General features: G+C 40.4%; 1 protein-coding gene across 1 annotated transcript in view; it reads left to right on the forward strand.

Annotated features, from left to right (window-relative positions):
* The window catches only part of Gmds (GDP-mannose 4,6-dehydratase), a 584,865-nt gene that overhangs the window by 459,077 nt on the left and 101,151 nt on the right, over window positions 1–24,637 (forward strand). The gene's annotated exons all lie outside the window — the stretch shown is intronic.

Raw genomic sequence — 24,637 nt, forward strand, 5'->3', positions numbered from 1 at the left:
ATCCTTTTATGACACCAGTGTGAAATCATTGTTCAATATTTTTCAGTACTTTCATATATACATACATATGTATATATAAATATATATGAACCCATATACAAAGTGGTTTTTTGACACAAGATTTCTCTAGTGTAGCTCTGGCAGTCCTGGAACTTTCTCTGTAGACCGGGCTGGCCTCAAACTCAGAGATCCACCTGCCTCCGCCACCTGAGTGCTGGGATTAAAAGTGTGTGCCACCACCACCCAGCTTACATTTTAAAAAACAGAAACCACTGAAAATTTAGAGAAGAGTTTATGTGTTATACTTTTCTTTTCCCTGAGCCATTAAGAGTAACTATGACTTAATATTCTGTCATCCTGTACTTGTTTGTATACCCTACAAACAGCGACTTTCTCTTATCTAAATGCAGTAAGCCATCCATCCCTGGAAACAGAAACTGATACATTGCTGCTGTCCAGCCTTCGGATCCCACCTGTGTCCCAGCAGTTGGCATGCTGTCCTTCATACAAGCTCACCCAGTGCAACATATGCACTACTCATGCTTGTGGCATCTCACAAAAGTTTATTGGAATATGAAAACAATTGTGATAAATCACTACAGAGAATTCTTTTTCCAGTTTAATTATAATATCCAGTTTGATGACATTTATTACATTCACAGTGTTATATGACCATCACCACTATCCATTTTCAAACTTTTCCACCACACTAGGCAATAAAAACAATAACTCCTCCTTTCATTCTCCTAACTGGTAATATCTACTCTATGAATTTGCTTGTTCTAGGTAGCTCCTGGCGGTATAATCTTTCACATGTTTTTTGTTTTGTTTTGTTTTCTATCCCTTTTACTTATCATAATGCTTTAAAAATTCATCCATGTGGTAACATTTCATTTCTTTTTTTTAAGACTGATAAGCAGCTGGATGTAGTGATATAACCCTATAATCCCTGAACTCAGGAAGCTGTCAGGAATACTAGGGGTGGAAAGCCAATCTGACCTACATATTTAACAAGCTTCTTTTTCTTAAAGACAGAAAGGCTGAATAATTTTTTATTGTGGCTGTATGTCATATTTTATTAATCCATTTCTGTGTTGCTTGGACATCTGAGTTCTTTTTACCTTGCAGGCTATTGCCAATAACACTGATGTGAATATTAATTCACAAATGCCTGTGTTGGTCCTGCCTTCGGTTCTTTTGTGTATTGTATTTGGGTGTAGAATTTGTATGTCATATGGTAATTACATTTAATTTCTTAAGGTTTAGATAAACTATTTTCCAAGATTCTTTTTTAAAATAGAAAAAGATTATGATTTCTGGCCATGATGAAATAAAAGAAACTAGACTTAAACTTTTTTTATTTATTTATTGGTTTTGTTTGTTTGTTTTTGTTTTTGAGACAGACAGGTTTCTCTTCAGAGCTATATCTTTCCTGGGACCCTCTGTAATGATCAGGATGGTCTTGATCTCACAGAGATTCACCTGCCTCTGCTTCTCAGAGTGTTGAAATTAAAAGTGTGCACCCCCATGCCTGGCTATACTTGACCTTTTAACTTAACTGGTAAACTAGATAAAATACATGAAAAAGTTATTTTAGGCATTGGACAAAGACAATACAGAACTATGGTCCCTAATATAATATCAGGATCGAGTTTTGAATTGCCCTGACCCTTTTCCTGGAGTCATAGTGAGCCCCATACAAGTTTAGAAATGAACTCCCCCGCAAGCTGAGAACTGTACTAAGAGTCTGAAGGACCTAGACTTTGTGGTACAGAGCTTTAGAAAGATGGAATTTACTTAAAAAAAAAAAGAGGCTTCAGAGATCTTCACAGAGTTCTTCTTGAATCTTTGCTTTATAATACTATGGTGTAGGTATATGACAAGCTCCACAAGCTTAAACAAAGAACACCCTTGAAGCAAAAAGCTGACTGTTTCTTCAAGTTCACTCAAGACTAGATCCAGACATCTGTGATGGAGCGTCCTGAAGATCACTCAGTGCAATCAAGATTCCAGAAGGCTCTGCCTCAAGAACAGGAAAGGCTACTCTAGAGTCAGAGTAACAAAGTTTAAATAGAGGTCTTCAGAGGCTCTACTAGAACATAAATAACAGCTCCTGGCCATTATGAAGCCCAGCAGTCTTCAAAGGGAATGGTAAAATCTTGACACTGGACTACATATAATTCATTATATTCAGGTTTCAGTCCAATATTAGTGGGTATGTCAAAAAGCAAGAAAACATAACCACATAACCTACAGCCAGAATAGCAGTCAAACACTAGAAACAGACTTAAAAACTAATGAAGGTGATATAAACACACAAAGACATTAAAGATAACTGTTGTAAGTGTGTTTTTAGAAAGACATAGGCACCTTGGAGAGAACATATTTTTAAAATTAGGTGGAACTTCTAGAGATAAAAAAAAAACAAGCATTTGTAATAAAATTTTCATTATTGACACTGAGCAGATAACATGCTGGGAAGAACACAGAATGTGTAGACACAGTGATGGAAATGACCCAAAAGAAGCATAGAAGGAAAAGACTACTACGTAGGACGGAAAAGTGGTTTCCTGTGGGGATTACCAAGAAACGTGATGGGTGTCATTGAAGTCACTTAGGCAGGGGGTGTGCACAGAAAGAGTTAAAGAAGAATGATTTTCCTCCCTGATTTGATAAAAATGTAGATCTAGGACTCATAGTAAATCTCAAGCAGAGTAAATTCAAAGAATGCTCAGTATACCTCATAATCAATACATGGAGAAGAAATGCTATAAAGAAAAGCTTGGTTTGTTTTGTCTGTTTGTATTGTTTTCCTATAAGACAGATCTTATGCTGCCTGGGCAAGGCTCAAGCTCTCTAAGTAACGAAGAATAACCTTGAACTCCTAATCCTCCAGCCTCTCCCTTCACAGTCCTAGGGTTACAGAGGTGTGCCACTACAGCTCCTTTTATTCTGTGCTAGGGATCAAGCCAAGGATCTCCTGTATGTTATTTAACACAGTCACAAGATGCAGGGTCTATACATAAAAGTCAATTACATTTAAGCATTAAAAACAACAATTACAACTGAAACAAAAATGCCACTCATAGGAAATTAGAAAAAAAATGACACTCTCAGAAGTGAATTTAACAACACATGAAGTATTTATATATTCAGTTTGTTGAAGACTTTGGCAAAACCCTAAATAATGAGAAATACATCATGTTGTTGGCTTGAAGAACTCAACGTTGATGTTTGCTTTCTTCAAATCAATGGACAGATTCAGTGTAATCCAGTCAGAGTGACATGTGTTTTTAAAAATAGAAATTAGCAAGCTGAGTCTGGCACAGTAGATTACATCTGTATTCCTGCCACCAGGGAAGCAGAAGCAAGAGGATTGCAGATGGAGCCAGCCTGAGCTACATCACAAGCAAACCCTTCAGATGAAAGAGCAGGGAATTCGGGGCAATTGTAAATTTCACCTGGAAATGCAGAGGATCCACGGTTGTTTTAGAAAAGGCCAAAACTGTAGAACACTTACTGCTACATTTTAAGGTTTCTTTAAAGCTTAAACTGTATGGTGTTGTCATGAAGCTCCACCCAGAGACCAACAAAATACAATAAAAATTATATAAAAAGATCCATGTTTATATGGCCAACTGAATTCCCACAAAGATGTGAACATAATTCAGTTGGAAGTAGATTGTCTTTTCAAGAGATATTGCCAGAACAAATCAGTAGTGGCAGGGATGGGGGCCAGCTGAAAGTCATATATTTCATACCATAAAAAATTGGATCATAGATCTAAATGTTAAGAAACAAAACTGAAAAAAAAGTCTAGATAAAATACAGTAAAAAAAAAAAGTTTTATAAGCTTGGTAGATTTCTAAATGGTTTTGTTCGAAAAAAATGAATTGATGAACTTTTTAAAGATTATATTTTACTTTTTAATTATGTGTGTGGGGAGGGAAGTTGTGCATGTGACTGCAGATGCTCTCAGAGTCCAGAAAAGGTCATTGGATCTTTTGGATCTGGAATTACAGGCAGTTGTGAGCTTCCTGATATGGGTGCTGAGAACCAAACTCAGGTCTTCTACAAGAGCTGAACATGATCTTAGTCACTGAGCCTTCGCTCCAGCTCTGGATTATGAATTCTCAGGTTTGATAGTTGTAGTAGTATCCTAGTCAGTGCCTTACTGCTCGAGTTTTGTTATGGTACCTTCTCAAATAGCAAATATATTTTTGTAGTATAATTTATCACTTTATGTCTTTTATGTTGTGTACATGTTCTTGTTGAATGTATAGGTCAATATGGGAAAAAAGGTGAAGATTTCTTACGGCAGGAAAGGCAAGGATGATTTTTTTAATGGAGGTTGGGGTGTTATGTCAGTGGTAGTGCTTGCCAGCTGTGTATGAGACCTAAGTTTAATCTCATCACTAAAAGAGAAAACTGTGGTTTTCATAAAATCAGTGGTATGATTTTAAATCTCTGTTCTTTGAATGTGACCACTAACAAAACATTGAGGCCATAGTCTGGAAGAAAAGGAATATATATATCTAAATTTTTTAACTTCAATAATTCAGCAATAAGAATATAAACAAGCCCAACATTGTGGTACACAACTATAGTCCCAGAACTAAGAAGTCTGAGGCAAAAAGACCTGCTCAAGACCTTGTCTCAAAAGAGAGAGGAAAAAAATACACCAAAAAATGAGCAAATTTTTTAATAATACCTGTGCAAGAAAAAAATGGTCAGTGTGATTGGGTATTTGAGCAAAGCACATTGAAATGACAAACTAATGCCCAAATTCTCCTTTTAGAATGGCCAGAATACAAAACTAACCACGCTAAGTGTTGATAAAGATATGAAGTAGTGAAAATAATAATACTGTGCAATCACTTTGAGAAATAGTTTTGATTTCTTATAAAATCTAACTAGTACTTGCTATGCCATCAGCAATACTTGATGTTTTTTGGAGAATGTTGAAAATATATACATAGCAACTTATAATGAATATGCATAGCAGTGTTATTTTTAATGACACATTATTTCCTTCAATATCTAATCAACCAATATGTAGATAATCAAATGTAACACAACTCAGTGAAGAAAAGCTGTAAATTATTGATATATGTATTAATATCAATGAATCATTAAAAATTTTAATTATGCCTAAATGAAAGAATAAGATACAAGGAAGCATATATTATTTAAATAATACTAGATTATTTAAATGATGTCCTAAGAGAGATAAATTGGTATGCCAGAAAACCAAGCAGTGTTTGCTCAAGCATGACTACTGGGTAAATGGCCATCTCTCACACCAAATGACAGCCTAGGAAACACATGTCTAAATATGGTATGAGTGACTGGGAATCTTCTAGGTGTTAAGAATCTTGATTGTGGTGGTAGTTACAGGAGTACATGAATTTTTCAGAACTCATCAGACTCCATATCTGTTACACATTTTGACCTGTAAATTATAACTCAATCTAATTGATTTTATATAAATAGAAGATAAGAAACTTCTAAGATATCATTGTGGAAATGTTTAAGTTAATTTTTTTATGTAACTATTGAAAATCTTGCTGTGGGAACACAAATATGATAAAACATGGCTATGGTGACATTCAGTGAAAAAATAAGCCAGGATGCAGGTTTAGGTATAATTTGTATACCCTGCACATATGCATATGACAGATCACAAGAAAATGTGTCAGGCTTTGAGGATGGTTTCTATGTGGTGGCACCCTGCCTGGGTGGCTTTTAGCTTTCTGCCCTATACTTTTCTTTTTTGACATTTTTTCTTAGATCTACTTAATTTTATATGGATGGATGTTTTGCCTGTATGTATAGATGTGCACCACAGGTGTGCCTGGTGCCTATAGAGGTCAGAAGACAATGTTAGATTCTCTGGAACTGGGGTCACAAGTGGTTGTGAGCCACCATATAGGTTCTGGGTACTAAACACCCATCTTCTGCAAGAGCATCAAATGCTCTTAACCACCGATCCATCTTTCCAGACTTCCCCCTACCTACATACATTTCTCTGTTTCCCAAATACTGTAACTAACTTGTGTGCTGTTGTGATAAAAAGTCATCTAAAACACATCTTTTAATTGCAGACAGGCTTACAAATATATCTCCCACTAAGACATTTTCCTGAAAAATGCAGGACAACTTTCCTTCTGCTCTGGAAATGACACCTGAATACAGGCATCACTGGTCTTCTGCCTGCAGACTTGTGGGCTCAGTGCTTATCTCTTGACATCACATTGTCTTTCCCAAAATAGGATGCTATTCTAAGGTCTAGTTTATTTAGAAAAAAACTAGCTGCCCGGACTTCCCTTCTGGAGCACAGGTGAGTGCCCTAGCTAGGCCCAGACCCCATCCCTGGGCACCAGCCACTCCAGGGAAGACCTGCCCAACTTGGCCCCAGGGTCTGGCCACTGGGCAGGTTCCTTTCTACGCCCACCGGGAAGGATCCCCTTCTCCAAGACCCCTGGCAGACCCTGCAGTCTCCACGCCCATCTGCCTGAGAACCCAGCCACTTCCTGAGACTTAGAGGCTGGCCCTCAGCTCCCATCCTGCCGCTGACTTCCCTTCTGGAGCACAGGTGAGTGCCCTGGCTAGGCCCGGACCCCATTCCTGGGCACCAGCCACTCCAGGGAAGACCTGCCCAACTTAGCCCCAGGTTCTGGCCACCAGGCAGGTTCCCTTCTAGCCCCACCAGAAAGGATCCCCCTCTCCAAGACCCCCGGCAGACCCTACAATCTCCACGCCCTGCCCCCACGCCCATCCGCCCGAGCCCCCAGCCACTTCCTGAGACTTAGAGGCTGACCCCCAGCTCCCATCCTGCCCCGACTTCCCTTCTGGAGAGAGAGAGAGAGAGAGAGAGAGAGAGAGAGAGAGAGAGAGAGAGAGAGGGAGGGAGGGAGGGAGGGAGGGGGAGGAGCTCCCATCCTGCCCTGGACTTCCTGTCTGGACAAGAGCTCCCAATCTGCCCCGGACTTCCTGTCTGGACAAGAGCTCCCATCCTGCCCTGAACTTCTCTTCTGGACAAGAGATCCCATCCTGCCCCGGAGTTCCCATTTGGACAAGAGAGCTCCCATCTGGATAAGAGAGAGAGACTTACTGAATCTGTCAGCTCTGTCTGAACCAAGTGTGCTGATAAGACCAAAAACAAACCACAAGGAGATGGGCAGACGTCAAGGCAGAAATACATACAACAAAATGAATAGCAATACAGCATCACCAGAACCTAGCCCTTTTCCAACACCTAGACCTGAACATCAAAAATTGGAAGAAGCAGAAGAAAACAGCCTTATGAATGACATCATGAAGAAGGTAGAGGCTATTGTAGAAGAAAAGACAAAAAAAATGGGAAGAACGCTGTAAACAACTAGAGGAAAGGGCAAAAAAATTAGAAGGAAACAATAAAGTCCTGGAAGAAAACAATAAAGTACTGAAAGAAAATCAAGAAAAAGCAATGAAACAAATGAAGGATACAGTCCAAGATCTGAAAAGGGAAATAGAAAAAATGAAGAAGACACAAACAGAGGGAATGCTGGAAATAGAAAATCTGAGTAAATGATTGGAAACTTCAGATGCAAGTATAACCAACAGAATGCAAGAGATGGAAGAGAGGATCTCTGGCATTGAAGATACAGTAGAAGAAATAGATTCATCATTCAAAGAAAACACTAAAGCCAACAAAGTCATGAACCAAAATTTCCAAGAAATTTGGGACACCATGAAAAGACCAAACCTACAAATAATAGGGGTAGAAGAAGGAGAAGAATACCAACTCAAGGGCACAGAAAATATATTCAACAAGATCATAGAAGAAAACTTTCCCAACTTAAAGAAGGAAATGCCTATGAAGATACAAGAAGCCTATAGAACACCAAACAGACTAGACCCCCCAAAAAAGTCCCCTCGCCACATAATAATTAAACAACTAAACGTACAGACTAAAGAAAGAATATTAAGAGCAGCAAAGGAAAAAGGCCAAGTGACTTATAAAGGCAAACCCATCAAAATAACACCTGATTTCTCAATGGAGACTTTGAAAGCCAGAAGGACCTGGACAGATGTAATGCAGACACTAAGAGACCATGGATGCCAGCCTAGACTAATATACCCAGCAAAACTTTCAATCATCATAAATGGAGCGAACAAGACATTCCAAGACAAAGCCAGATTTAAACAATATTTTTAATTTTTAATTATTTTTAGACACTACCTAAAAATAAAAGGCTGGGAAAAGACTTTCCAATCAAACGGTCTTAAGAAACAAGCAGATGTAGCCATCCTGATATCCAGCAAAATAGACTTCAAACTAAAATCAATCAAAAGAGATCAAGAAGGGCATTACATATTCATCACAGGAAAGATCCACCAAGATGAAGTCTCAATTCGGAACATTTATGCCCCAAACACAAGGGCACCCACATATGTAAAAGAAACATTACTAAAACCTAAATCACATATAAAACCCCACACATTAATAGTGGGAGACCTCAACACCCCACTTTCACCACTAGACAGATCTCCCAAATAGAAACTTAACAGAGAAATAAAGGACTTAACTGATGTCATGACTCAAATGGACTTAATCGATATCTACAGAACATTCCATCCTAACAAAAAAGAATATACCTTCTTCTCAGCACCCCATGGAACCTTCTCTAAAATCGACCTCATACTTGGCCACAAAACAAATCTCAACAGATACAAAACAATTGGAATAACCTCCTGTGTTCTATCAGACCACCATGGTCTAAAGTTAGATTTCAACAACAACAAAAACTACAGAATACCTACAATCTCATGGAAACTGAATAATACTCAACTGAATCACCAATGGGTTAAGGAAGAAATAAAGAAAGAAATTAAAGACTTCCTAGAGATCAACGAAAATGAAGACACCACATATCCAAACCTATGGGACACTATGAAAGCAGTACTAAGAGGGAAATTCATAGCACTAAATGCCCACATAAAGAAGTTGGAGAAATCTCACACTAGTGACTTAAAAGCACACCTGAAAGCTCTAGAACAAGAAGAAGCAAAGTCTTCCAGGAAAAATAGACGCCAGGAAATGATCAAAGTGAGAGCTGAAATCAATAAAATAGAAACAAAGAGAACAATACAAAAAATTAATGAAACAAAGAGTTGGTTCTTTGAGAAAATCAACAAGATCGACAAGCCCTTATCCAAACTAACCAAAAGACAGAGAGAGAGCATCCAAATCAACAAAATCAGAAATGAAAAGGGGGACATAACAACAGACAATGAGGAAATCCAGAGAATCATCAGGTCATACTTCAAAAACCTCTACTCCACAAAACTGGAAAACCTAAAAGAAATGGATAACTTTCTGGATAGGTACCACATAACTAAGTTAAATCAAGACCAGATAAACTATTTAAATAGTCCAATAACTTCTAACGAAAAATAAACAGTCATTAAAAGTCTCCCAACCAAAAATAGCCCAGGACCAGATGGTTTCAGCACAGAATTCTACCAGATCTTCAAAGAAGAGTGAATACCAATACTCTCTAAATTGTTCCACACAATAGAAACAGAAGGAACATTACCAAACTCCTTCTGTGAGGCTACAATTACCCTGATTCCTAAACCAAACAAGGATACAACAAAGAAAGAGAACTACAGACTGATCTCCCTCATGAACATTGATGCAAAAATACTCAATAAAATACTGGCAAACAGACTCCAAGAACACATCAAAACAATTATCCACCATGATCAAGTAGGCTTCATTCCATGGATGCAAGAGTGGTTCAACATACGAAAGTCCGTCAATGTAATACACCATATAAACAAACTCAAAGAAAAAAACCACATGATCATCTCACTAGATGCAGAAAAGGCATTTGACAAAATCCAACACCCCTTCATGATAAAGGTCTTGGAGCAATCAGGAATACAGGGAACATACCTAAACATAATAAAGGAAATTTACAGCAAGCCAACAGCCAACATCAAATTAAATGGAGAGAAACTCAAAGCAATTCCACTAAAATCAGGAACAAGCCAAGGCTGTCCGCTCTCCCCATACTTATTCAATATAGTACTTGAAGTTCTAGCCAGAGCAATAAGACAACATAAGGAGATTAAGGGGATACAAATTGGGAAGGAAGAAGTCAAGCTTTCCCTATTTGCAGATGACATGATAGTATACTTGAGCGACCCCAAAGATTCCACCAAGGAACTAATACAGCTTATAAACACCTTAAGCAACATAGCAGGATACAAGATCAACTCAAAAAAATCAGTAGCCCTCCTATATACAATGGACAAAGAAGCTAAAAAGGAAATCAGAGATACATCACCCTTTACAATAGCCACAAATGACATAAAATACCTTGGGGTAACACTAACCAAGCAAGTGAAGGACCTATATGACAAGAACTTGAAGTTCCTGAAAAAAGAAATTGAAGAAGATGTCAGAAAATGGAAAGATCTCCCATGCTCATGGATAGGCAGGACTAACATAGTAAAAATGGCAATCTTACGAAAAGCAATCTACAGATTCAATGCAATCCCCATCAAAATACCAACACAATTCTTCACAGACCTGGAAAGAATAATACTCAACTTCATATGAAAAAACAAAAAATCCAGGATAGCCAAAAGAATCCTGTACAATAACACAACCTCTGGAGGCATCACGATCCCTGACTTCAAGCTCTACTATAGAGCTACAGTAATAAAAACAGCTTGGTACTGGCATAAAAACCGACATGTGGACCAATGGAATCGAATTGAAGACCCTGACATTAATCCGCACACCTATGAACATATAATTTTTGACAAAGAAGCCAAAAATGCACAATGGAAAAAAGAAAACATCTTCAACAAATGGTGCTGGCATAACTGGATATCAACATGTAGAAAGCTGCAAATAGATCCATATCTATCACCGTGCACAAAACTTAAGTCCAAGTGGATCAAGGACCTCAACATAAATCCAGCTACTCTGAACCTGCTAGATGAGAAAATAGGAAGTAGTCTTGAACGCATTGGCGTAGGATATCACTTCCTAAATATAACACCAGTAGCACAGACACTGAGAGAAACAATCAATCAATGGGACCTCTTGAAACTGAGAAGCTTTTGTAGAGCAAAGGATACGGTCAACAAGGCAAAGCGACAGCCTACAGAATGGGAAAAGATCTTCACCAACCCCACATCTGACAGAGGACTGATATCCAGAATATATAAGGAACTCAAGAAATTAGACATCAAAATGCCCAACAGTTCAATTAAGAAATGGGCTATAGAACTAAACAGAGAATTCTCAACAGAGGAAACTCAAATGGCTGAAAGACATTTAAGGAATTGGTCAACATCCCTAATCATCAGGGAAATGCAAATCAAAACAACTCTGAGATACCACCTTACACCCGTCAGAATGGCTAAGATCAAAAACACTGAAGACACCTTATGCTGGAGAGGATGTGGAGCTAGGGGAACTCTCCTCCACTGCTGTTGGCAATGCAAGCTTGTACAACCACTTTGGAAATCAATATGGCACTTTTTTAGAAAATTGGGAATCCATCTCCCCCAAGATCCAGCTATACCACTCTTGGTCATATACCCAAGGAATGCTCAATCACACCACAAGAGCACTTGTTCAGCTATGTTCATATCAGCATTGTTTGTAATAGCCAGAACATGGAAATAACCTAGATGCCCTTCAACTGAAGAATGGATAAAACAAAATGTGGTACATATACACAATGGAATACTACTCAGCAGAGAAAAACAATGACATCATGAGGTTTGCAGACAAATGGATGGATCTAGAAAAAATCATCCTGAGTGAGGTAACCCAGACTCAGAAAGACAAATATGGTATGTACTCACTCATAGGAGGATACAAGAGGTGGAACAAGGATGACTGGACTGCTACTTACATCACCAGGGAGGCTACCTGGAAAACAGGACCCCAAGAAAGACATGGGGATCGCCCAATGACGGAGAAATGGAAGAGATCTACATGAACAGCCTGGACATGAGTGGGGGTAATGAAGGGCGAAGGTTGAGGGAAAGAGAGCTTGGGGGAGCGGGAGATCCCAGCTGGATCAACAACAGAGAGGGAGAACAAGGAATAGGAGACCATGGTAAATGAAGACCATATGAGAATAGGAAGAAGCAAAGTGCTAGATAGGCCCACAAAAAACCACAAAGATACCCCCACAACAGACTGCTGGCAATGGTCGAGAGACAGTCCGAATTGACCTACTCTGGTGATGGGATGGCCAAACACCCTAATTGTCATGCTAGAAACCCCATCCAACTACTGAGGGATCTGGATGCAGAGATCCATGGCTAGGCCCCAGGTGGATCTCTGGGAGTCCAATTATCGAGAATGAGAAGGGTTTATATGAGCGAGAATTGTTGAGTCCAAGGTTGGATAAAGCACAGGGACAAATAGCCAAAGGAATGGAAACACATGAACTATGAACCAGTGGCTGAGGGGCCACCAACTGGATCAGGCCCTCTGAATGAGTGAGACAGTTGATTGGCTTGATCTGTTTGGGAGGCATCCAGGCAATGGGACTGGGTCCTGTGCTCATTGCATGAGTTGGCTGTTTGAAACCTGGGGCCTATGCAGGATCGCTTGGCTCGGCCTGGGAGGAGGGGACTAGACCTGCCTGGACTGAGTCTACCAGGTTGATCTCAGTCCACGGGGGAGGCTTTGCCCTGGAGGAGGTGGGAATGGGGGGTGGGCTGGGGGCAAGGTGAGGGGGACTAGAGCGGGGAGAACAAGGGAATCCGTGGCTGATATGTAGAACTGAATTGTATTGCAAAATAAAAATAAAAATTAAAAAAACAAACAAAACAAAACTGTGTTTTGCAAGAACTACCAGAACATACTCAAAAGTCAAAGAAATTTTTATCTTAGTTTTTACTGTTTAGTCTTAGATGTAGGACCCAGCACCTCTTATATGCAACAAACACACTCTACTCCCAAGCCTAGTTTTCAGATTTATATTAAAACACTACACAAGCAACAGTATCCATTGGGGACTGACCTCCTGTGAGGTTATGTGACTCCTTACCATCATTCCTAGGATGAGCCTTGTCAGTAAAGGCTTCTCCTCAGCAGAGAAAGCCAGGTATGGTAGCATAGTCAGTGCCAGTAGACTCTACTGGAAATTCCTGGCACTGAATTCCTGGGGATGGATATGAGGTATTCCTTTAGGATGAGTTTCCTTAGTGGCAGCCTACCACACTATTGACTCTTGCCATTTTGACTGTGTATCTTGCACGTGTTTCAGGTTTTTCTGTCTCATCAATGGAGTTGAGAGTCTAGAAACACATTTCCCCAACGTATGTTCTTTAAGCAGGAGGAAAAAAAAATCCCACATTTGACCCTTGACCTCACAGGAGGAGTCACATTGAACACAACTATCCTAAAAACATTGTTTAAAATTAACTATCATATTGTCTGGTGAGATAACCAATAGGCAAATGCACCTGTGGCCAAGCTTGATGACCTTATTTCAGTTCCTGCAGACTCATGGGATAGAAGGAAAAATGACTCCTAAAGATTGTCATCTGACTTCTACATGGGTGCCCCCCACCAAACATACATAATAAAATTTCTGTCACGTTATGCATATGTGTATAAAAACTAAATGAACTTTTAGTTTAGATTGCAGTCTTATCCCAGTATGTATCTTACTTTATATGTGTGTAAATATCTAGAATCCCTCCAAAGAAGTGCCCAAAATTCTAGTCTTGGGAGTTTCAAATAAGTGACAATCAACCTGTAGTTTGCCTAAAATATATGAACTTATATCTCAAGCTCACACGGTAAAGCTGTTTATCTACAACTTATTTTTCACTGTTTGTTTTTCCAGACTCTGTCCTCTGGATCTTCCTGGGTCCCATGCATCAGCATACCAATCTCAGGGAAACCATAGGCACCTGTTTAAGTCCAGTCTACTGTAGCCATAGCTGTGAAATTTTAAAGAAGCAGCTAGCCTTTCTTGGGAACACTGTCCATATACTAAAAAAAAAAAAAATATCTAGGAAAAACTAAATAAAGAAGGCACACTAGGCTCTAAGCAAATCTTAGATGGCTGTTTTGAATGATTTGAGAAACATGCTTTTTTTTTTAATTTTTATTTTGCAATACAATTAAGTTCTACATATCAGCCACAGATTCCCTTGTTCTCCCCCCTCCCGCCCCCCTCACCTTCCCCCCAGCCTGCCCCCCATTCCAATCTCCTCCAGGGCAAAGCCTTCCCCACAGACTGAGATCAACCTGGTGGACTCAGTCCAGGTAGGTCCAGTCCCCTCCTCCCAGGCCGAGCCAAGCGACCCTGCATAGGCCCCAGGTTTCAAACAGCCGACTCATGCAATGAGCACAGGACCCAGAGAAACATGCTTTTTAAAAGGACTTCAGGAATGCAGTGTCTCCCTTATCTGCATTATCAATAGCTGAGTTTTGCTAAGTGACAATCAACTATAATCTGAAGTAGTAAGTGAAAATTTCCAGATAGACAATTCAGAAGTGTAAGTAGCATGATGAAATCTCACTCAGTACATGTCCTGACCAGACACACATCATCTTTGTCCAGTGTATCTGCACTTTCTATCCTTCCACATCTAGTCATATAATAGCTACAACTAGTTATCAGATTGACTGCCATATTGAAGTAACCCCTCTTTTACTTAATAATGGCTCTAAAGTGCAAGAGTGGTAATGCTGGCAATTTTATTATAGAATATTATTATATATGTTCTGTTTTATTCAATAGCTCTCAGCCTCTTATTATACCTAACAAGCTTTATCAAAACAGTCTTCTGCGTTCAGTGCAGTCCGCGGCTGCAGGCTTCTTAGGCAGTCTTAGAATGTGTCCCCAAAGGTTAGGGAGACTGCTCTACATACTTCTTTCTCCAAAGAATACTAAATTTATCTCATGGCCTGATCAGTTGCATTTGAAAGCTCATCCCTGTCTGTATATATGTGATGTAAACTAGGGTTGTAAGTCAGGCATAGTGTCAATTTCCTGGGCTGGAATTCCAGATTAATGACTTTCTAGGACAGCTCTTTTTCTTCCCTGTCTTCGTTTTCCACAGAGATGAGGTAAAGAGGGAACACGTTAATAGCATCTGCCAGTGCTTGACCAAGCTTAAGCTCTACATAAGCATCTGTTGTTAATGACTGAAAAGGACAGTTGTGGTCTTGTGATCATCTGTAGGCAAGTCCCCATAGCCAAAGTATGGGACTGGATCCCAGGCTTTGTCCTGTGGTCAAGGGAGGAAATCTGTGATGGACAGCTCTGTGGAGAGTCAGTAGTTAGAATGTGAGGGGAACATAACCTTTGCCAGTAGCAGGGTCCTGTTCCTAAAGGAAGACTTCAAGGTATTGGGTAGACAAAAGCTGCATGTACTCACAGGTTAGTTCCAGAACTAGGGTACTGTTTGAATGAGGAACAAAGCTAGGCAAGAAGTTCAGCGCTCTTCTGGTCAAGAGTGGAAAAGCCAGGATCTGACTGTGCAGTTTCTGATTCAAAAGGCACTTCTAGGGGCTTGCACGATAGGTAAGCACTGGTAGGTGTAGTGCTTTTCTAGCATGTAAGGCCCTGGGTTAGATACTTAGCAACACACACACACACACAGACATATACATACATGCACATGCACTCATACACATGCTCATACACATGCATATGCATGCTCACATATACACATACACACACATATACCACATTCATGCACATATATACACATGTACACCATGCATTCATATATACCTGCATGCACACACACCACACACATGCACACATATACACATGCACATACATAATACATGACATACTCACATACATATATACATACATACATAAATACATACACACAGTCACACACATGTACACACAGCTACCACAGATGCACCCTGATTTACTTGCACTTTTCATCCTTCCTGGCCACATAAAGAGTACTTCTGAGTTTTTCAAAGACTTAGCAATGGTACTGACAGGACAGTGGTGCTAGGCTTATATACCTCTGTGGCAGGGAGCCCCAGCTGAATACAGAGAGAACAAAGAAGCTATACTTGCTTTGGAGGCTTTCAAGAGCCTGAATTCTGATAAGATAAAGTAAGACCTAAAAGGGTTCGTGAAGGGCAGTTTTCCCTGAGTAGTTTAATCTTAAGTTTTTTTTTTACTAGAAGCAAATCCCCTAACCCTCAACACCTTTCCCAAGTTGCTCAGCTCCTCCTTGCCCTCTTGAGTCTGCAGCTGGAAGGAGTTGGCCAGCATCTGTTTCATAGCCTCCATGCTCACAGCAGCTGCCATGGTAGTCATTCTGTCAATATTTAGTTGAGCACAAATTGATGTTCCCCAAAGCCAGCCTGGGCCAGAAGTCCTTCCAGCATTGCCCATCATTACTCTAATTTCTCTAGGTTCATGGCTAGCATGATTCACTCTGGCATGGTGGTAAGGTTATAGGAGGTCACCATGCTACCTCCCTAGGAGCTCTGCAAGCTATCCTATTAAGAAGGGTAGATAAGAATTTGAGTTCGGTTCCAGGCATGGATAAGGAGGGATAGAATTGACTCAAAAGACAGAATCAATAGGATTTGATGAGGCATAGGATAATAAGCAAAGGTTCTAGCTTCTTCAGTGCTGCCATTAACAGGAAAGCCTTTGTCCTCGTAGTGTTTGCCTTCTGAGCCTCCAGTGCTTATGGGCAGCTGTTCCCTTAGAGTCTAGACTCTTTCTGCAACCTTGTCAAACAGGACTCTTCCTTATCAGTTGCGCCAATCAATATCTACAACATTCTTATTTGAACTGTTTTAAGATCTGTTGTCCCTTCCCAGTTACTCTACTGTTTTTGAAAATAGTTACAGTTATGTTCACTGAAAGGCTTCACTGTTATGTGAATATGTATTAATTACTTATTTGGTTGCTCTAACAAGTTACCTGATGGGAATAAAGAGAGAAGGATTTGTTTGGGTTCGTAGTTTCAAAGGGTTCAGGCCATGCACACATGCACCTACATGCTTGGTCAGAACATCATAATAGATGGAGCATGTGCCAGAAGAGACCTGTTCATTTAATGGTGAACCAGAGAACAGAGAACAGAGCAGGAGGTGACCAGGGATAATATTCCAACCCAGAACCTACCACCAGTAACCTACTTCCTCCATGTAGACCCAACCTCCCTAAATTTCCTGAACCTCCCAAGGTGGGTGTTTCTGACTCAAACCATACCCCATCTGTAACACAAATCTTAAAAGGTCTTACTAATAAAATACTCAGGAGCCAGATATTGGGGTGAACACTGAAAGATCAGAGAAACAACCAGTCACAGCTAACCTTATTTCGCCAATTCCTTGGCTGATCTCATTTCCTCAAACTGGAAGCCTCTGTGTCCTCATCCAAATGAATCTCAGCTGAACTGCTGCTCAAAAGCCTAAAAGCTTAACAGCTCCTAGTTCCTGGTCCTCACGCCTTATATACCTTTCTGCCTCCTGCCACCACTTCCTGGGATTAAAGGTGTGTGTCACCATGCCTGCTTGTTTCCAGTGTGGCTTTGAACTCACAGAGATCCAAATGGATCTCTGCCTCTGGAATGCTAGGATTAAAGGCATGTGTACTACCATTGCCTAACCTCTATGTTTAATATTGTGGCTGTTCTGTTCTCTGACCCCCAGATAAGTTCATTAGGGTGCACTATATTGGGGAACACAATACCACCACATTTCCCCTTTTTTGTCTAAAATAAAAAAGCTTATAACTAATAAAAATACTATATCAATAAGTAAATATAATATATACAGTCAAGAATTACATTAACAGTGTCTAGTGCATTAACATTTGACAGATTCAGACAAAAAAACTCAATTATATACATTAACAAGGTCTAGTCCATTAACACTTGACAAATTCAGATAAAAAGTTTTCATTACTTCTATTTAAAACAAGTAGTTCCTTTTTAAAAGTAGATTCAATAATCTACCTTTTATCTTATATCCATACCCATCCATAAATTTAGAATCAATACGTATTTCCATATTTCTACTTGAGTAATTTTTGCTTTGAACTTACTAGAAAACAAGGAATTAATTTGAGTTTGAGTTACTAGAATATATCCTTGTAAAATTTATGATGCTGATAATTTCATGTAGATGTTTGTACTGGGAACTTTATGGAAGCATCAATCTTCTTCTAGGAGTATTGCAGGGGGATGAGGAGGGTGTATGATAGGAGCTCTGTTTACTGTTGTTTCCTATTGTCCTGTCAATCTGTTACTAAGTAATGGGGAAAGGAAACATTTTGCTCCTGTGACTGAGATGATAGGATAAAAAGCAAATACTTGACTGGTTTTCTGTTGTTAATTTTTTTGTTTTTAGAAAAAAAATGTAAGAATATCCTGTAGCATGTGAAAACCAACATCTGCTGATGGGGTATAGATGTTGTGCTCAATGTAGATTGCCAGTTTAAAAAAAAAAAGAACAAAATCATCATATATTGAAAAAGAAATCTATTTCTCAAACTCTTCTAAGATAGGAAGTTGTGTTGTGTGCTTGTACGTGCAAGGCCATATTCCCTGTGGACAGAACTTGTAGACACTGGCCTGTAGAGGAGGACACTGTGGGTGTTTAAGGAGGCAAATCAAAGCTTGAAGGTTCCAGGTACAAGTCTAGTGCTCCTGTGTCCCGCTGGCTCCCATGAGGCTTGCCTCAAGTTGGCTGAGCCTGTAACCGTTCTCTTGCACTTTAAGAACAAAGCCTGTGTTGACTACCCAAGGGAGGCCTTACCCTCTATGAGGAGGGCACTGGGTGGTATGGGGGTGGGGGAGCAAGAGAAGGGGAAGGAGGGGGAACAGAGGTTGGTATGTAAAAGGAAAGAAAAAAATTTTAATAAAAAATTTATATAAAAAAGAACAAATCTTTTTTTTTAATTTTTATTTTGCAATACAATTCAGTTCTACATATCAGCCACAGATTCCCTTGTTCTCCCCCCTCCCGCTCCCCTCACCTTCCCCCCAGCCCGCCCCCCATTCCAACCTCCTCCAGGGCAAAGCCTTCCCCACAGACTGAGATCAACCTGGTAGACTCAGTCCAGGTAGGTCCAGTCCCCTCCTCCCAGGCCAAGCCAAGCGACCCTGCATAGGCCCCAGGTTTCAAACAGCCAACTCATGCAATGAGCACAGGACCCGGTGCCACTGCCTGGATGCCTCCCAAACAGATCAGGCCAATCAACTGTCTCACCCACTCAGAGGGCCTGATCCAGTTGGTGACCCCTCAGACATTGGTTCATATTTCATGTGTTTCCGTTCGTTTGGCTATTTGTCTCTGTGCTTTATCCAACCTTGGTCTCAACAATTCTCGCTCATATAAACCCTCCTCATTCTTGCTAATTGGACTCCCAGAGATCCACCTGGGGCCTAGTTACTGATGAACAGTACTCTTGCACCCCAGGCTTTCAAGGGCTCTACCTAGGGCAGTCAAAAAGAAAATCACCGTGGCTGTGCATTTCACTGGGTACCTTCAATGGTGGCTTTTAGGCCATCCAGTTTGGAGCTCTCTGGGAGCTTGGATATCTCCTCAACAGCTTGCCAGCTCTTTGCTCTGTACTAATTGTGGAGTGTGGGACTGTGACAGAAATGCAGTTGACCTCATTCATTATTGCTCAGAAACTGCTGTTAGAACTAGAACTGTCCTATGAAGAACTGCCTGTAGCTAGAGTTTTCCTGCCTGGCCCACAGTCAGGACAAATCTCTCTCACCTGCCAGTCCCACAGCCGCTCAGACCTAACCAAGTAAACACAGAGACTTATATTGGTTACAAACTGTATGGCCATGGCGGGCTTCTTGCTAACTGTTCTTACAGCTTAAATTAATCCATTTCCATAAATCTATACCTTGCCACGTGGCTCGTGGCTTACCGGCATCTTCACATGCTGTTTGTCATTATGGCGGCTGGCAGTGTCTCTGACTCAGCCTTCCACTTCCCAGCTTTATTCTCCTCCTTGTCCCGCCTATACTTCCTGCCTGGCCACTGGCCAATCAGTGTTTTATTTATTGACCAATCAGTAACACACTTGACATACAGACCATCCCACAGCAACTGCCAGCTCTGAGGATTCTAAAGTTCTCTACAGAGACTCGAGACTTCAAACATGTCTGCTCTATTAAGCTTTCATGTAAGCCCCAAGTTGTCATTGAAAGCAGTTCCCGTCCCTCCCCTTCAACTTCCTCTCTCTTCTTTCACTTCTCTCCTGCTGTCCTGTCTCCTCCCTCTGGAGTCTAGGTCCTCTTGTTGTTTATTTCTATAAATCGCTAAGTTACTTGGAGTTTTATCCCATTAAAATGTGGTCACTGGTGTATCTAAGGTTTGGTTTGAGCCTTAGGTGATGGATGAACTACTTAGGCAGCTCTAATTCTAGTCCCTGTTCAGTTGCTTCAGTTCATTAGGTAGAAGGTCAGTTCTGGATGAATCTAGCAGGTCCAGAAGTTACTAACTCCCTAACTCTCAGTACCTACCTACCACATGGAGATACTCAGTGCCTATATCCTTGCCCTCCTCATTTTTTCTCAAAGCCATGATTCTCAAAGAGAATCTGAATTTTTTTTTGTCCTTGATAAGAGTATACTCTAATTTGGTGACAGTTAATAGGAACACATAATTTATAAATGTGAACATATTGATGTGGCCTTATGCAAAAATGCCCTACATCAATCCTGAAATCAGGGCAACATGATCAAGATGAGAGAGATGTATGCAGAAGGATAGACTGAATTCAACCCTTGCCCAAATGGAAGATGTGGATGGTAGTTGAGATGAGGGAAAGCAGCCCAGGTGGGTGGGTCACATGAGCAATGCATGATAGCATATGCCAGGGAACTATGTGTTTGCCAGGCAAGCTGGTAAGCTGGGTGGACCAGCTTGACCACATGGGCATACAAAGAGCCACCCATCCTTACAGTCCCCTCTCTCTTCCCAGCTACTACCCACACATCTCTTGGCTCTTAGCTCAGACATCTTCCTTTGCCAACACTCTTACCTCAGCCAGCTCTGCCAGGGGCCTTTTCTGAGCCTTGACAGTGTCCTGTTTGTCTCCTGCCATCATTCACTGAGGAGATTTGTGACAGTAAACTCTAAGTTCCTGAAAGATAGGTCCCAGATCTAGTACCTGGCTTAGCAAAGTGACTGGAGCACAGATTTATAGAGGCAGGAGGAGGACAGACAGACTTATAGGGTTGTATGTATAGAAGTCATTAAAGGCCAGTGCTGAGGCTGAAAGCATTCCTCCTCCCAGTCCTGTAGTAAGACTGACATTTTTCTTTTTCTTATAAAGCATAATAGCTCTCCTTATACCCTTTTTTGGTGGGTATACCCCACCCGAATAAAAGATAGTAAGTAAAAGTGAAGCAAAGAGTCAGAGCATGTTCAGCAGTCCTGTAAATTCAGTGCTGAAGCACTCAGAATTCTCTCACTGCCATTTTAAGCTGAGGAGAATCATCCCTGGTCTCAAGTTCTTTTCATCTCTTGCCTTTCCTTTCTGTGGGCACTCACCTTTTTGCATATACCAGGACGCTGGGCCTGCACTCCTCTAACCCATACTGCCCTTCCTTCTCCCCTCTACCTTGATAATAGGTAGCCCAAAGTTCCTCTTCCACTTCCTTTCAAAACCTCAGCATACTATGCCAACAGCTTTTCTACCAGTCCCACATTCTCTTTCATAGTTGGCCATTGGCAGTTAACATTGCTGACCACCCACTAGCAGATGCCTTTCTCTGCTAGTTTCTGAGGCCACACTCTACCATAGGCCTGCCTCCTCCAGGCAGCTTCTCCCCAGGCTTCTTACAAACTCAGCTGCCCACCTACAGGACATTTCTTAGGTACTACAGCTGCCAGCATGTTGATGTTTCCAAAGGCATTAGCCTTCCTTGTGTCAGAGGCAAAGTTACAGGAGACCTAGGAGGAAGTCAAATTTGTAAGGAAGGCATGGAACAGAAAGCCTGTGCCTAGAGCAAAGTTCTGGCTACAGGATGAAGCTCATCGTAGATCATTCTATATACAAAAGGGCCATACAAAGGGACTGCCAGGAAGAGCTGGCCTATCATGGCCCAAGACTTGTCAAGATCATTATTTGTTTACGGTTTTCTTACTTCAACTTACCAATTGTTAATTGTTTTTTATTTGTTTGTTTTGTTTTAATCATATAACTTAATCTCCATTCTTTCTACAAGAATTGTCACAATCTTTATCATTCTCTCTCTTTCTATCTCCATCTTCCCAGCCAGCCCCATGTGTTATGTTGCTGGGGAACTCTTTCAGTCTTTCTGTTGGAAATGTGTCTTGTTCTGCTTTGGGAAATTGTCTTGATTTATTACAAGATAATTATTTACTTCATTCTATTTTTCTTTGTATATTAAAATCCTATTGTGCCTTTTCACTCTTTCAGCTGGTTATCATGGCCTTTATATCTATGCTTTTAAATGACTTGTAATTCTGGGTCTTGATCTTTCTCTTCTAGGCATTATCTGTTGGCTATTCTTGTCCAACGTGATAGCATTGTTCTCTTTTCCTACACATGCTGCAAACTCTCATTTTTGTACTACTCTATCATTATATTTTAATTTTTATTAGCTCAATATTCTGTGTTTTCATGACTGAAACTTCCAGAAAACTTTGACCACTTTTACTTTTATGAACAATTATCATTTGTTTACCATACCACTCTTAGATGTATTTTGTCTTTTTGGTTCATTTTCTATGTGTTTATCACTAACTTCACCCTAAACATTTTCCTAGCTTTCTAAATCACCTAACAAGGTTTTCGGATCACCCATGTTAGACTGTTAGTTATGTTTTCCTCAAGCGCAAAACCTTCTGGTTTGACTCAGTCTGGACTGTCAGAAGTATTATCATCCATAGTCTTTCTTCACACCCATCTAAAGGACTCACGTGTTTTCTCTTAAGTTGGAACCTCTGTTTGCTGACACCATTTTCAAAACTCTGGTGTATCTCAAAATATCCTTTTGTCTGTCCTCAGAATTAGCAATGTGCCCATTCATGTTTCCAGGGTAGAAATAATGTTGTTTCAGAACTTTGAAAGCACTCCCCCATTGCTTTTGTATTTGCAGTGTTAAGCTGAGCCTTAAGGAGCCATCTGACTCCCAGCCTTGTCTCTTCATGTTGAAAGGTGGCTGTAGTCTTCCCTTGGTCTCAGTGCTCTGAAACTCCATGGAAGGTGGGTCTACACCATCTATGATGTCAGCTACCTTTTGTCTACAAATGCATGTGCTTCTGCTCTCGTTAATTTTCTTGATTTATCTTAAAATAATTCACTTTACTCCATTTTTCTGATTTTTTTTCCTAGACATCCTATTATACTGGGCTCCTGAGCAGTCTTCAAATTCTCCTAACTTCCTTCTTCCTTAAGATAATTTGCCATGCTCTATTTCTTATGTACTGTCTTTCTGACAATCTATTATACTGGCTCCTGTGCACTCTAGAATTTTTTTAACTCCTTCTGTCTTTTCATGTCTATATCTTTTTGCACTGTTTTCTGGGAAATCTCTTCAACTTTTGTCTTCAACATCTTTTCAATTTTGAATTCCTGGGTTTCTTATTAAAGTTCTAAAATCTATTATGTTTCAGGTTGTCCTTTTTAAAATTACTTTATTTATGTATTTTTATCTTACATGCACATTTATCTGTTGTGAGGATGTCAGATCCCATGGATCAGGAGTTGCAGACAGGTATGAGCTGCCATGTGGGTGCTGGGAATTGAACCAGGGTCCTCTGGAAGAGCAGACAGCGCTCTTAACCACTGAGCCATCTCTACAGCCCTCAAGTTGTCCTTTTTTAAAAATATAGTAGTTTATAATATATCTTATCTTTACTATATCTCTGAGAATATGAATGGTAGTATATGTGAAAGTTTTGTTTTGTTTTTCACATCTACTTGTTCTGTTTCCTCAAAAGTTTGTTTTGGTTATGTTTGTTTGTTTTTGTTGTTGTTCAACCTTTCTCATATATGGCTTTTCTCACTTATCTGGTCTGATAATCCTTGGTTTTCTGGTTATGTTTGAAAAGCGGGGCCTAAGAAGCTAATTGGGAGCTTTGACGACATATTTAGAAATTACCTGGAGTTGTCTGTGTCACTATGAGGTTACTTGACAGGACCATTTAGGTATAAACTCTCTGATGTCCAGGGGACACCTCCCAGTCTACCCTTTGGAAGGAAGTAGACCTGACTGCCACCTGCTGGAACATGGACAGGAATCTCAGCCCTCAGCATCCACTAAATTTCCTCAGTTTTCAGTGTCTGGACCTACCCTTTCCTGAACCTGTGACCTTCAGTCCTTCTTCACCAGTCTGGGTGAGGCACTTGCCCACTGAGGAAGAAAAGGGGGGATGAGGAGCCAGCTCTGCTTCCTAAACATGCTAGGGTTCATTTGCAGCTCTCCCGTTGTGGCTTCTGCTAAATCTTCTAACAGTCATCCATTTGTCTTCTAGCTTGCAAAACCGGATTCTTCTAGTATCTTCCCTGTTCTTTCAGCCCTCATGAATTTACTGATTTTTGAAAGGAACCTGCGGGATGAACAGACTATCATCCCTCTTCAGATTCTGGAAAGTCTTCCAGGATCCATC

This window comes from Peromyscus eremicus, chromosome 5 (genome assembly GCF_949786415.1).
Source record: "Peromyscus eremicus chromosome 5, PerEre_H2_v1, whole genome shotgun sequence".
Classification (NCBI taxonomy): Eukaryota; Metazoa; Chordata; class Mammalia; order Rodentia; family Cricetidae; genus Peromyscus; species Peromyscus eremicus.